Source organism: Echiichthys vipera (assembly GCF_963691815.1).
Source record: "Echiichthys vipera genome assembly, chromosome: 2".
Lineage (NCBI taxonomy): Eukaryota > Metazoa > Chordata > Actinopteri > Perciformes > Trachinidae > Echiichthys > Echiichthys vipera.
The window spans coordinates 19910908-19925803 of NC_139827.1; the positions used below are offsets into that span (position 1 = coordinate 19910908).

Sequence of the window (14896 nt, forward strand, 5' to 3'; positions counted from 1 at the left end):
ACAATGAAATATATGTTTTAACCCTGTAATAGTTACTTTATTCTCCTGTGAATTGTTGCATACATTTTGTGTTTTTGCTACATGTAAATAAACAATACTATACCACTATTATGATACTAAACCCTGCCTGTTTTAGCACTTGGTTTGACCTTATTTATCTGCTCCCTGAATGCTTATCATGTATTAACCTCATTTGTAAATACATTCATGGCAGTGAAGTTAATCCCTGTCAACATAGCCTCACAGAGAGAGGAGTCTTGATTTTGGTTCTGCCTTCAAGACCACCAGTCGAGATAAATTAAGGGATATTGACCCCAAAAGAGCAAACTAAAATCTAACTGTACACTGACTGAGCTTTAAAAATGCATTTGATTCACTTAAGATATTAATAATAATAATATCGACAGTTTAAATAAATGGCTAAATGTGAATATCTTTGATGTGCATGAGTGAGATTTTCCTCTGCCGAATCACCGATTTTACATATTAAGAGACTACATATAATGGGACAGGCAGATACTGTATGGATGAAGATCTCCATCAAACTAGACAATTGTAACGATTGGCTTAGGCTTCCATGTTTTATGGAGGACATTAGGGCTGTCACTCTTGAAAGAGTCAATTACAAAGAAATTTGATCTAGCACCTATGCTTTTGCCACAGTCACGTAAGCAAGTTTGGCCAGAGACAGTTTTTAGTTTCTAGGCTAGTCCTTAGGGCTGGGATGATATGCTTTTTTCCAAATTCGAGAATAGTATGATTTTGGTGCAGATATGTATTGCAATGTCTATGGATGCATTTCTACAAGTATTGTGGTTCAATATTACCATTTATTATTATTATTATTATTTTTGCTATTTTTGTTTACTTTTTTAACACTAGACAATGGGGGAAAGTGAAATCATCATGTAAACATAGTCAGTGTATAGGCTAGCTGCAGCGGATCTCTATAATTAAACTTGAACGGTTATAAGTATTTAATTCACACAAGCATATACAAAAATACCCTTTACCATGTGGTTTTTCGTATTTTGTATCTACCAGAAAACATTCTGTTTCGTGATATACAGTATTATGGAGAAATTAAATGACCTATATATAAGTTGTGTATGTAACCTCTAATAGAGACTGCATAGTTAAGTAGCAGCAGCGGTGGAAGGGTTAAGACGACATGATGGGTCTCCAATGGAGGAGCATTTTGATAGTGTGCGTTGACTTGGTAGATGGAGGAAAGACTGCTTGTAGCATTTATGTTTTTTGATATGATAGCATTATGAACAGGTAAAAACTAAACCATACGTATTTAATTTTGTAAGCATAAACTGATAAACTACATTGAATTTGTTTGCTGTCTTCATTGAATGTATATTATTTATATATACAGTATACTGCCTCGGTTAATTTATTATACAATTTGACACACCATAATTTGAAACTATCTGAATTCAACATTCCCTCTATTTACTTATTAGAAAACCAGTTTGATGTAAGTAGTACTGAATGATTAATGATACGCCTTTCATCAATCAGGCAGTCAATAATCATGTTTAATGTAGTATACTTTGTGTATATGCCGCAGTACAGCTACATCATCAAAACCACATGCACCACATGTGGCTAAAGCAGCAGGGGTTTTCTGTTTGTGTTAGTCAGACCAACAATGTTGAATAGTACTTATCATCGCCATCTGTTTTCTTTAGTATTGTCAGTAGACAACTGGATGGAGTAGTTCTGTTTGACAGCTGCTCAATCAATGCAGACACACAAACAGAGCTGACTCAGCAGAATATCTGTCTTAACTGTCAGCACTGTGTTTATCTAATTTGATGAGATGCACTGATCATCCTCTACAACTTCTTGCAGTTCATTTTTCCAGATCTATACATTGGTCACAATCATTCTTGACAAACCAGTACAAATGGCAAGAAAAAGAACAATGTTAGCAACTAAACATGAATTTACACCAAAGACACACAAGATCCAACAATGCTATTAAGACTACATAGTACAGAATCCTTAAATGTTAGAATTTAAGATGAGCTAATTGAAAAAGTATTTAGGGATCTTTTTTTTTCTCAGTTTAAATTTGAAAGTCATGCTAAAAAGATTTGTAACACAATTAAGGCTAACCCTAGCTGTTTCAAGATGATAAGAAATTGCTTGACATTTGAATGTGCCTTGCTGCTCTTAAACTCAATGATACTTTCAACTACCTTGTCCCAGGCCAACCAATCCGTAATTAAATCCCTGAGTGCCTTTACAATTTGGCCTTGAAAATCTTGGACAAAAAGTAAAATAAGTTACCATCATCTCTGCATTTTAAGTAAATAAAACATTTTAGGTTTTACGAAATTATTGATTTCCACTATGTAAAGCTTTTGTTTAAATGTTTAAATGGACCTGCTCCTAAGCTTCTCTGTTAAGAGACTACAGAGTTGCAGCAGATCGACCAGAGCAGTTTCAAGTGGCAACTGTAAAGTTTAGCTAAGTCAAGTCAAGTCAAATTTATTCATATAGTACATTTCATACGACAAGCGTGAACTCAATGTGCTTCAAGAAATTAAAACAAAGATACATTGTATAACATAATATAGGATAAAAATAATTAAACATAAACATTAAAACAAAACATTTAGGACATTATACAATTATACAAGAATGTATTATTATCATCATTTAAAAAGGAGATAGTAATAATAATGATAACAAAAATTCTTAAAGCAAACAAATAGGACAGAAATAAAACACATTCTTTAAACATAACTAAAAGCTTGCGAAAAAAAGATACTTTTATAGTTTACTTTTAAAAGAAGACACTGTTGTAGCAGACCGTAGTTCATGTGGAAGAGAATTCCAGAGAGTAGGACCATAGTGGCTGAAAGCTCCATGAGCTGATTTTGAGTTGATTCTGGGTATAGTGAGGAGCTCTTTAGCTGATGATCTATTCTAAGGGATCTCACTGGTGTGCATTTAGTGAGCATGTCAACAACGTAAGAAGGAGCAAAGCCATTACAACATTTAAAAACAATTCTCTGGCTGCAGCATTTTGAATATGCTGGAGTTTATGTAAAGTCTGCTTATTCAGTCCAGCAAAAAGAGCATTGCAGTAGTCCAGTCTACTGGAAATAAAAGCATGATCCAGCTTTTCAGAGTCTCACTGAGACAGGAAACATCTAACTTTTGATATTTTTCTAAGATGATAAAAAGCAGTCTTAGAAACATTAGAGATATGCCTTTGGAAGGTAAGATCAGCATCTAAAATCACACCCAAGTTATTGACATGCTCACAAGGTTTTACAGACAGGGGAGTTAACAAGGATCTCTAAGACAGCTGAAGATTTACAGGAAATGGGGAGAGAGAGAGGAGATGACATGCAGAGAAGGGCTGCAAGTTGGAGTTGAACCTAGGTCACTGCGGCGAGGACCTCTCTTTGGGGAGAATTTGTTTGAATAACCTGTCACAAAGTGCATTCCAAAAGGGTTAAAGCTATTATTTTGGCCTTTAATGCCTTACATCTCTGGTTACATAGAGTATTAAAGTGCAGAAGGATTGCTTAGTCACAACAAGTACATGTACTTGGTCACACAGCCTTCTCAAATGTGCTTTGTTTTTGGATGGCGAGCCACATTAGTTGTTTGTTATACCCCCACCCGGCCAATTCAGTTAACACCTGGTCGACTGAAGTAATTACTTTACATCCGTTAGCAGTTGTCTCTCTGCCATGTCATCAGCATTATTTCATAGAAGAGCTGACACAAGCAGAACCTAAGGTAATAATGTTGTTTAATGGCCAATATAAAATAAACAGTATCAAGAAGACCCTACATTAGGTGACAAATGAGCTGAGTTAGGAAATGACATCATGCGGTGAGCTTGATACAGATGCCATTGTTACACCTCCTACGTTGTTGCCACCCATGCATTCTGATAATAAAACAGGCTATTCGATCAGCAGTGACAGGATGTCCTGGTACTCTTAACTCAGTACACAACCCTTATCTTCTCAGTTCTTACTTTCTCTTGCAAGTATTGACAGTTCAGTTCCTGTAATTGGATATTTGTCTAAAATTGGATGAAAAGAGTTTTGAGGAAACAGAAACACTCAAACAAAGTCACAATTTATGTCTTTTTTTATATTTAGTTTTTGCTTTGCTGTGCATCGGTAGACTGAACACAACCAGTGACAACAAAGCTACAATTTGGCGAGGATTCCTTTTTCAAACTCAACAGGCAATGTCTTAATGAATATTGATAGTGTGTAGTTAATTAGCCCGGTGATATACTGAAGCCATGAGTGCAAACAGCTATAAAGATCTGTTGTTGGACTTGTTTTCTTTTTCCTCACTTTATTTCAAAACTGCTTGAATGTTTGTCTTTCAGTGTCTAGCCGAGAGGAGCAGAATATTTATGTGAATGCTTGTGCTGTGCTTTAGAATAAATCCTAAAAAAAAAGCAGATGGCCCATTTTCCTCCCTGCGTATTGTGTTATTCTAAAGCTTTTGAAACTCTGCTTTCTTTCTCCAAAAGCCTCTCCTGTGGAAGAAGGGAACAGTTAGATTTATTCAGAAAATATGATGGGAATGATTACTGTAAACAATGCTTACTTCAACAAGACAGTACAGTACATTTACATGCCAGAACACACAAAACGTAATTATATAATTACACACACACACACACACACATACTGTTCAATAAACAATAAACTTGCCCCCGCAATCGCTTGAAAAAATATTTGGGACTCTCTTTATCTGTATTTTCTTTTTCTTTTTCTTTTCATGCAGTAAAGAAATAATTTTCTATTCCTCTCAATCTTGTTTTGCCCCGATCATTAGTCAGTCACAGACACACACGTAGTACACAGCAGATGGTGGGACATCTCACATATTACAACAACTTAAACCTGACTCTTCACCAAAAACATGTTGTTGAACAAAACACATCTGAGAGGAAGATATTTTATCCCTCCTCCGGAAAGGGCTCATGCTGTGGTGTGGGAAAACATAGGAGTTTGTATTTGGACAGACTTAATTGAGATTGGGTAGGGAATGTGGTCACATGTGAGCAAAGGAGGATGCACAACTGAATTTAAGTCATCTGAACACCTTGCTACATTGCTTGATTAACCCAATTTATCTAGTACAGGCACTGTAGGTGCTGTAGGATGGTGCTGATTAGGGATTTTTCGATTAACTGATTTTGCCATAAACACAGTTATATAACGTCACGGTTTCTTTACCATAAAAATTGTAGAAGCTAAGAAATCTATGGTATCAAGATGTCTACATTGCCCTGTGAAAACGAATCTTGTGACTCATGTTATTTTTAGGTCTGGACATAAATTCCCGGATTTTTGTTAATTGGGTAGGTATTCAGTTGTCAATTCTGGCATTCCATTTTTTTATACATTCCTTTAAAACATAATGCCTTTAATTAAACCGAAAGATGCAGCACAGTGTCAGCATTTCACATTACAATGAGAGGCTTCACTGTGTTTGCAGTAATTTATGAACTTGTAATCTTTTGGCAAAATTTGGCAGTTTGAATGAAAAATATTTCAACCATGTTATTCATGCATAGCCAAAGAGTTATTATTTTAAGGCGGGGGGTATTTGCCATCCAACTGGGTAGACACATTGCACTTAAGGCAGGATCCTGTTTGACCATAAAGGCTAAACATGATTCATTACTCTAATGTAACTTTCAATTAAATCCTCAAATTTACCACCCTAGAAATCTCTCTTTCAGACTAGCATATTTCAAAATGCAACATGAGTGAAGGACCAATGACTGTAGGAGGTGTGACCAAATGCAGGGTATCAGGAATCACAGGGGAGACCACCCAGTGTAACATGGACTGAGACGTATAGATCTGGAAGTCAAACCTAATCGGCCATGAGAAGATACTGTCATGCACCGTCATGTTTCTCTGCCAGAAGACAGGCAGGCATGGTGTCTAGTGGAGCTTTGACAGTCAATAGAAGCACATTTATGGTCCTTTGAGAGAGTTAATGTGTGGGTACTGTAGGTGGGTTAGTTGTTCCACTACAAGATTCTCTCCAGGGTGTGTTTGTCTGAGGGGGAGTGTCAGTACATAGCCATAACCATGCTGTTTATTGTGGTTAACATTACTGTTTTTTATGTTTTTAAACTCTCAATCCAGCACCAGTTAAAAACCCCTGTATTAGCACCATGTGCCAACAAAAATCTCTGTGTAAAGTGAAAAAACAATGCGTGTAGTTCCTCTTGAAATTATTTTAGTCTAATATCTGAGCCAATGACCGACCACTGCAACATAGTGTGTAAGCACTCAGCATGTGATAAACTGCATTTTTAATTGTTTTTTTGTTTATTTTTAATTTTACAAATAAAAACAGAAACAAACAATATACATAACCTACATCACAACTCAAGGCCACCTAGAGAAACAGACTCGCTTCTTGCAAAAAAAAGGAGGAGAAAAAAATAATACATAATTAAAATGATTAAAAAAAATAAATAAAAACTAGCAATAAAGATATTAAGGATAAACTCACTGGTCTCCAAAAACAACCAGACCAATGGGGCCAAAAAAAGTGACAAAAACAAAACAATAATCTCCATAGTTCGTCCCAACTTCTACAGACCCCTCACCAACCCCCAATGTCAACAAATCCTTTCAACCTCTCTGAATTTTTTTTAATATCTTCATTCGTGTTTATAATCAGTCCTTTTAAAATAAAGTAACATATAATTAATATTTTAAATTAGTTGATATTAAATAAATGCACATCATCAGCTTTAAAAACGTCTTTTTTCTTAACAAAATAATCAGATAAGTAATATAACTATTTATCTCTATTTCATCACCAAGTATAATACAAATTAAATCCAGTTTAAAATGTATACTCAATGAATAACACATCTTATGCACCTCCCTCCAAAAAGCAATATGACAATACCAGAAAATATGTACAGAACGACACTCATCCAGATCAATATTTCCTCAAATCTTTAACATTTTTCTAGTAGACAAAAAAAAATATTAAGTATTTTTAATTGGAAGGATCCTAAAAAAGTGTCAGTTGTTATTTTACATATTAAATTAAAAATGTGTGTCCATGGTAAAGGGCAGTCAAAAGTATCCTCCCATTTTTTTAGGTACTATATGGAATAATTCAAACAGATTTTAAGCTTAAATAAAAGTTTGTAATAATTTTGGTTAACTTAATTACTTTTAACCACCTTGTGTTTCTTACAATGGGCTGGGACACTAACAACTTAACCTTCCACCATTAATACTGTCCAGTTTCCTCCTGAAGCTGAGATCAGTCCATTATATGAGTGAGGGGGACAAATTGCACCATCTGTTTCAGTAAATAGTTTTTAATTGTTTGTTAAATTGTTAATTTGAATATTCTGTTGGGTGGAAGTGCTTTATCAATAATTCATCGGAGAGAGACTTTAAATGTATCTCAGAAATGTATTCCCACATATCATTCTGTATCATCATATCCGTTTTTAAACAGTGCAGCTGAATATGCTGAATAATGACATTATAGATGACAGCCTTTTTGACGGATGACAGTCTCTCAGCTGTTTTTGTTCTAGCTTTGAGAGAGACTCCCTCTTGTGAATTTCACTTTTCTTCCCTGCTTATATTCTGCATCATTAAAAAACATGTTTTGAAGTGGTGGCTGCATTGCAAATACAAATACACTATGCATGATAATGAACTTTTGTAATGATATTTCCCACATTTTACAATTATAATGTGCAGGTGTGAGAAGCATTTATTGACAGGGTCATGACATTGACAGATATCTCCACCAACAACAAACAACACCACGAGTCACTAGAACATTCTCCATCACTGGCAGTTGCATAATGTATTGAGCACTGCAATCTGCATGCTTTGCTTTCAGCTGAGCCTCTATTGTAATGGAAAAGAGCATTTATATTTGAATGAGAGTATTTCCTCCATAAGTAACATTCAGACTCTTTACAGAATTTTTATGCTAGATCATTATTATAGAGAATCATTATCAGCATGAAGTTTATAAGGACTGCAACTAAAGATTATTTTCTTTATTTACTCATCATGTTTCATCTATAAAATGTCAGAAAAAGTAAAAAAAAATGTTCAGATGTACGAATTGAGTCCCAGGTGATGTCAAACATATTTGTTAGTTTCACCAAATGTCCAAACCCCACATATGTTTAGTTTACATGATATAAAACTGAGAAAAGCAGCAAAATTTGACATGCTAGAACCCAGAAAACATTTTTTGTGCCAGACAAAACAACAGCTCAAAAGAATAATTCTTTATCAAAATAGTCAACTCATTTGTTGGCGAACAACTAACCAAACAACCAACTAATTGCAGCTCGAATGGTGTATTTCTTTTAAGCTGAAGTTGGTTACTTTTTATGGAAACTACATTTTTTCGTCACATTTCAAGATTCAAGAAGCTTTATTTATCCCGAGGGAAATTATTGTGCAACAGTTTCAGTTTAAATCAAACAATAACTTGTGTGACAGAGTGCAATGGACATCGTGGTTAAACGTAGTTATATACAGTTTTTAATGCCACCGGAAGAAAATACTTCCTCCAGCGTTCAGTGTTACACCGGGGGAGAATGAGTCTGTGACTGAAGATGCTTCTGCTGGAGGTCAGCAGCTGGAGGAGAGGGTGAGTGCTGTTCTCCCGGATGCTGTGCAGTTTAGACAACATCCTCCTCTCTGACACCGCCACCAAAGAATCCAGTTTGACCCCCAGGACGGAGCCAGCCTTCCTGATGATCTTACTGATCCTCTTTGCGTCTGCTGCCCTCAGTCTGCTGCCCCAGCACACAACAGCAAAGAAGATTGCTCTGGCTACCTGCGACTGGTAAAACATCCTCAGCATGGTGTTACATACATTGAATGACCGGAGCTTCCTCAGGAAATAGAGACGACTCCGGCCCTTCTTGTAAAAAGCCTCAGTGTTGCTCGACCAATCTGGTATCCAGGTATACTCCAAGGTATTTGTAATACTGGACAACATTCACAGTCACGCAGTTGATGGAGATGGGTGTGGGGGCAGATTTACTCCTGTGGAAATCCACCTCCTTAGTCAGATCCAGCGCCTCAGTCTTGGTGGTGTTTAGAATCAGGTGATTAGCTGCACACCAGTCTATGAAGGAGTCCACAACGCCCCTGTACTCCTCCATCATCTTCCCCTCACTTACAAAGCCAACAATTGCAGAATCGTCAGCAAACTTCTGCAGGTGGCAGGACTCAGAGAGGAGCTGAAAGTCTGAGGTGTACAGGGTGAACAGAAAGGGGGAAAGAACAGTTCCCTGTGGAGCTCCAGTGCTGCTGACCACAGTGTCAGACACTCCGTCCTGCAGTCTGACATGTGGTCGACCCGTCAAGTAATCCGTAATCTAGGAAACCAGGGGAGGGTCCACCTGCATCGCCGTCAGCTTACTTCCCGGCAGAGCAGGCTGGATGGTATTGAACACACTGGAGTCCATGAACAGGATTCTCACTGCGGTTCCCGGTCTGTCCAGGTGGGCGCAGACACGGTGGAGCGGAAAGATGATAGCGTCCTCCACACCTAGTCTCGGCTGGTAGGCAAACTGTAGCGGGTCCAGTGATGAGCTGACCAGGGGCCGAAGAAGTGACAGGACCAGCCTCTCCAGGGACTTCATCAGGTGCGACGTCAGCGCCACCGGTCTGTAGTCCTCGGAGGTGCTGGGACGCACCTTCTTCGGTACTGGTACCAGGCAGAATGTCTTCCACAGCACAGGGACCTTTGCAAGACTCAGGCTGAGGTTGAAGATGTACTGCAGGACTTCACTCAGCTGGGTTGCTCATGCTTTGAGGACCCTCGGGCTGACACCGTCGGGACCTGCAGCCTTGCCTGGGCGGAGTCTGCACAGCTCCTTCGTCACCTGCTCTGCAGTGAAGGTCTGTCTGCTGTGTGCGTTGGTGGGGGTGGAGAGAGGTGATGGCGGGGGGGAGGGGACAGGTAGGGCAAAGTCAGGAAAGGAATTGAGGGGGAGGGAGGGGTGTCAGCAGGGCTGGAGGTTTGGAGGTGGATGGTTGTGGAGGAGCCGTCGGGGGGTGGTCCAGAGCTCTCTCATAAAAACTGTTGATGAACAGATTCAGCTCATTGGCAAGTTCAGTACCACCTCCTTCTGTCTGGCTACCAGATGGTTTGTAGCCAGTGATGCTCTTCATGCCGCTCCACACGTCCTTTGAATTGTTCTGCTGGAGTTTGTGCTCCAGCTTCCTCCTGTAGCTGTCTTTGCCCTGTTGAATCCTCTCCTTAAGCTCCCTCTGGACCTGCCTCATCTGCTCTCTGTCCCCATCTCTGAAGGCCCTCTTCTTCTCATTCAGCAGGACCTTGATGTCTCTGGTGACCCACGGCTTGTTATTTGGTAAAACAGCGTACAGTCACTGTGGGAACAACGCTGTCCACACAGAAATTAATGTACCCTGTTATGCAGTCCGTGAGATCATCAAGGTCCTCTCCATGTGAATCACAGAGCAAACCCCAGTCTGTAAGTTCGAAGTAGCCCTGTAAAGCTTCATCGGTCTCCTGTGACCATCTCCTCACAGTCCTGGTGGTCACAGGAAGCTACTGGACTTGGGGCTTATACAGGGGATGCAGGTGGATGAGGTTGTGGTCCGATCTTCCAAGAGGAGGAAGGGCAGTGGAGCTGTAAGCCTCCTTAACATTAGCATACAGCAGGTCCAGTGTCTTGTTTTCCCTGGTGGGACAGTTCACAAACTGCTTAAAAGTGGGCAGTGTTGCAGCCAGAGTGATGTGGTTGAAGTCCCCAGATATTGCAATGAATGCGTCTGGGTGCCAGGTCTGAAGGCCCGCGACGACAGTGTGGACGACGGTGTGGACGACGGTGTGGGTGACGTCACTCGTGCGTGCCTCGTTTGCAGTTGGAGGAATGTAAACAACCAGGACGATCACGTGTGAAAACTCCCTCAGCAGATAGTATGGCCGCAGACTCACGGCAAGCAGCTCAATGTCCGGGCTGCACACACGCTCCTTTACCGTAACATGTCCAGGATGACACCACTTGTTTGTAATAAGAATAGCAAGTCCCCCACTTTTCCTCTTTCCACTCTCACGGTGACTCCTGTCCGCCCGAACAGTCTGAAAGCCGTCCACAGTTACGTTAGAATCCGGGATGTCCCCCGCAAGCTCATCCATCTTATTAGCCAGCGACCTTACGTTCCCCATGGTGATGAAAGGGAGAGATGGTTTGTATCTCCTCTTCTTTTCCCGGTGTTTACGTCCAGCCTTACATCCCCTGTACTTTCTCCTCAATTCTGTGGGGATTTCAGGCCTCTCTCGCATCAGCGCCTTTGGTGTTAGTGACAACAGCTCTTCAAGGGTGTAAACAATGGAGCCGCCGCTTTGTTGCGTCCAGACGGAGACGCGGTCGGCAAAAATAGTCCCAAGAATGAGACAAACGGACAATAAACATGTAAGAAAGTTCACAAATATAGTAGGCTAAGGTTAGCACGACGACTTACAGGAAAAAAAGCACTAATAAAAAGACAGTAAATAAGATAAAATAGCTAAAAAGTGCGGAAAGGAGAGAGAGCAACTGTTGCTGGCTGTCGCTTGACACAGCTCCGGAACCGGATATGAAACTTTGCTGAAACTGTCACTATATCCTGACAGCACATGCTGAAAAAGCAATGTATCTCTGCCTACATCTTCCGTTCCTGTCTGCTCCCAGAGCCCTCTCTGTGTGCTCCTAATGGCATCTGCTAGATTCCACTTTGCCTGAAGAAAAACAACCACTCAAGGAAGACAACAAGGAAGCATTGACTAAATATGAATCAATATTCTGTTACTGTATTGCCTATTTAGAACATAAAGTGTTTTCAGAAACACATTTTAGTCCAGTTTGTGACCAAGTCGAGCCAAAACCAAGCCATTGTCCACCAGCCAATCCTCCCTCCTGCTCATTTTCATTATACTGAATGTACTATGCTATGCAGGGTAACCTTTCAGGGCATAAAGGAAAGCTGCTGAACTAGTTTTTTAGAAAGAAAGGCTGTTTTTCCTAAATAATTTCCAGCTACAACCTAACAAGCTGAGAGCTGCCTGGAATTGACTTCAGCTAGACTGTTACCACAGAGAAAGAGTCACTACTATGTGTTTGCAGAGTGCCTTTATCGGTAAGAAGCAAAAACTTTCACTTTCACCAACTATTATGAATTTCTACTGAAAGGAAGATCATTTTTGCAAACTTTTCTATGTAAATATGTTGCCCTGCATCCTCTGCAGCAGTTATAGCACAGATATAAGCTTCTTAATTCACAATTAGCATTGTGCAAATATTTCCTAGCTCCATTGTGCAAGTGTTCCGGTTTTGCTAGAATTGACACAGCATATCACTCCTCTCCACTTCTCAGTATGTGTAATTTTGAAAATGTCAGAACAGAGAAATTACATGCACCATTCCCTTAGGTTCTGTCAAACTACTGTGTCCAATAGATTGATAAGTTGACCGATGCGCAAAGCATGATTCATTGTCCATGTCCAGATTTCCTTGCGGGGACTAACATGCAATGGCACTAGCATAAGTAAAGGCTGGAATTATTATTTAATCTAAAGGTCTATGCTCTTTTGAGAGAACTATAATGTCGGGGTTGTGGTTTCATCAATAGTGCCTGGTTGCCAGATTTCCTACTGTTCATCCGTCTTTAACCCACTGTGTGTAGTATTAGAAGCCTCTGGCCCAGATCTGTCATTCTTATTCATATTCTTTATTCCCTTCTGCCTCATTGACATTGGCAGTAGACTGAGCAAGTCCCGCCTGGCCCATTTTGATATTGCTTACTGTAGAAACACATCCCTATAGTAAAACAGACTGCTACCCCCATGCCAGCTGTTCTGTTCTCACATTCACCTAATAAAACCCCACTGAGCTTAAGGGTTATAAACACTGTAATGAAAAAAATATTCCAAGTTAAAGAGGAAATTGTCTAAAGAACTGTACAACTGAGACTCATATTGCAGAGCTCAGCCCCCTGTCAGGAGTGCATCTTTTCACCTATATGACTATGAAAAAGTTCTGGTTTTGCTCTTTTCTACAATACAGAGATTCTGCTCTTTAAAAGATTGTTGGATTAGCTGAATGAGTTCAGCTTCAGGTTAATTTGATCTCCTTTTTTTTTTCCTGTTTTTCCATGCTTTTGAGTTTTGAATCTATGCCAAAACCTCACTAAATGACATCCGGCTTTTCAGCTGAAGAAAAACAATGCAATTCTCCCTGAATTTATTGTATTCTTACCCAATACGTTCCAGCTTTGGAGATGCATTGTAATGATGGAGTTAATTAAAAAAGTTAATTATAAAAAATAAAGATTAGAGTGGTGACTGGTCATTAATTTGTGATTTGCTGAAATTGTTGACCGTGCGGAGCCCAGATTTTTCAACTGTCAACAGTCACTGGAGATCAACATTATGTTTGTGAGCCAATAGTTTTTGCCTGCGCTTCATTATATTTTGTGGGATGGCTGTGAGGATTCAGTATTGGCAAAAACCTCATGATGAAATATGGTCTCTGTGAAAAATTGTTTCTTATTGGTTAAATGTTATCTGTTTGTAAGGAATAACCCATGACATATTATGTGGTTATTGAAAAGAAAACTTGTGAAATGAAGGATAATTAGCTTTGAGAAAGAAGATGATTTTATCTGTGCAGTACACTATTTTCCTAATAAGGTAGTAGTTGGGTTTTCTCAGGAGGGTGGCTGGAGTCTCCCTTAGAGATAGGGTAAGAAGTTTAGCCATCCGTGCGGAACCTGGGAGTAGAGCCGCTGCTCCTTTGCGTTGAAAGGAGCCAGTTGAGGTGGTTCGGGCATCTAGTAAGGTTGCCCCCCGGGCACCTCCCTAGGGAAGTGTTCCAGGCACGTCCAGCTGGGAGGAGGCCTCGGGGAAGACCCAGGACTAGGTGGAGAGATTATATCTCCACACTGGCCTGGGAACGCCTCGGGATCCCCCAGTTAGAGCTGGTTAATGTGGCCCGGGAAAGGGAAGTTTGGGGTCCCCTGCTAAAGCTGCTGCCCCCTTGACCCGACCCCGGATAAGCGGATGAAGATGAGATGAGATGAGATGGTAGTAGTTTATTATGTTTATTGCATGGACACATTTAGAAGCACAATGTTTAAATGGAAATGCCATGTTGACACTTTGTCAACCTCTAAATAAACATTACCTCATAACATGGAAATGTCTAAAAACTCTATAATCGCCAGAAAACCCTCTACACAGACGCTCGTTATAATGTTACTCTGTCTCCGACATGCACAGGCTGCAGTGTTTCAATATAATTATTAAATTAGCTGCAAATTATGGCTTTCCCTGATAACATTTTATGGCTTTGGATATTCAGTACTAACCAACAGCTGATATCTGCTGATATGATCAACAGAACTACTAAACATTCAAAAAATATACATCATTTAACATTATTATTCTCGTTTGTTACTGCAGTTTGTCTTAAAAGAGTCATCATGAATGAGTCACACCTACATATTAAAAATGCTCATTACAGACGCTCAGACCACAGCTGACACAGCGCTGCGGTCACTGGAACTACAGTTCTAAATATTCACTTAGAAAGAAAACATGTTATAACAACAATACTTTTAATAAGATGCCAGAAAGATCTGAAATCACATCACTCAGAAATCTGCTGCTGTGACCGTAGGCAGCACTGGACTCACATGCACCCGTCGCTGTATGTGTCAGGAGCTCGCTGCCTAGGATGAAAGTGATACAGTGACACAGGCACACGCACAAACACACACTCACACGCGCACACACACACACACGCACACACACACACACACACGCTGATAAGGCCAATGTATGGGAACAGAAGGTC

At 39.9% G+C, this 14896-nt stretch overlaps 1 protein-coding gene across 1 annotated transcript in view; it reads left to right on the plus strand.

The window, feature by feature from the left end:
- ctnna2 (catenin (cadherin-associated protein), alpha 2) overlaps positions 1-14896 on the plus strand; it is a 361900-nt gene that overhangs the window by 13862 nt on the left and 333142 nt on the right. The gene's annotated exons all lie outside the window — the stretch shown is intronic.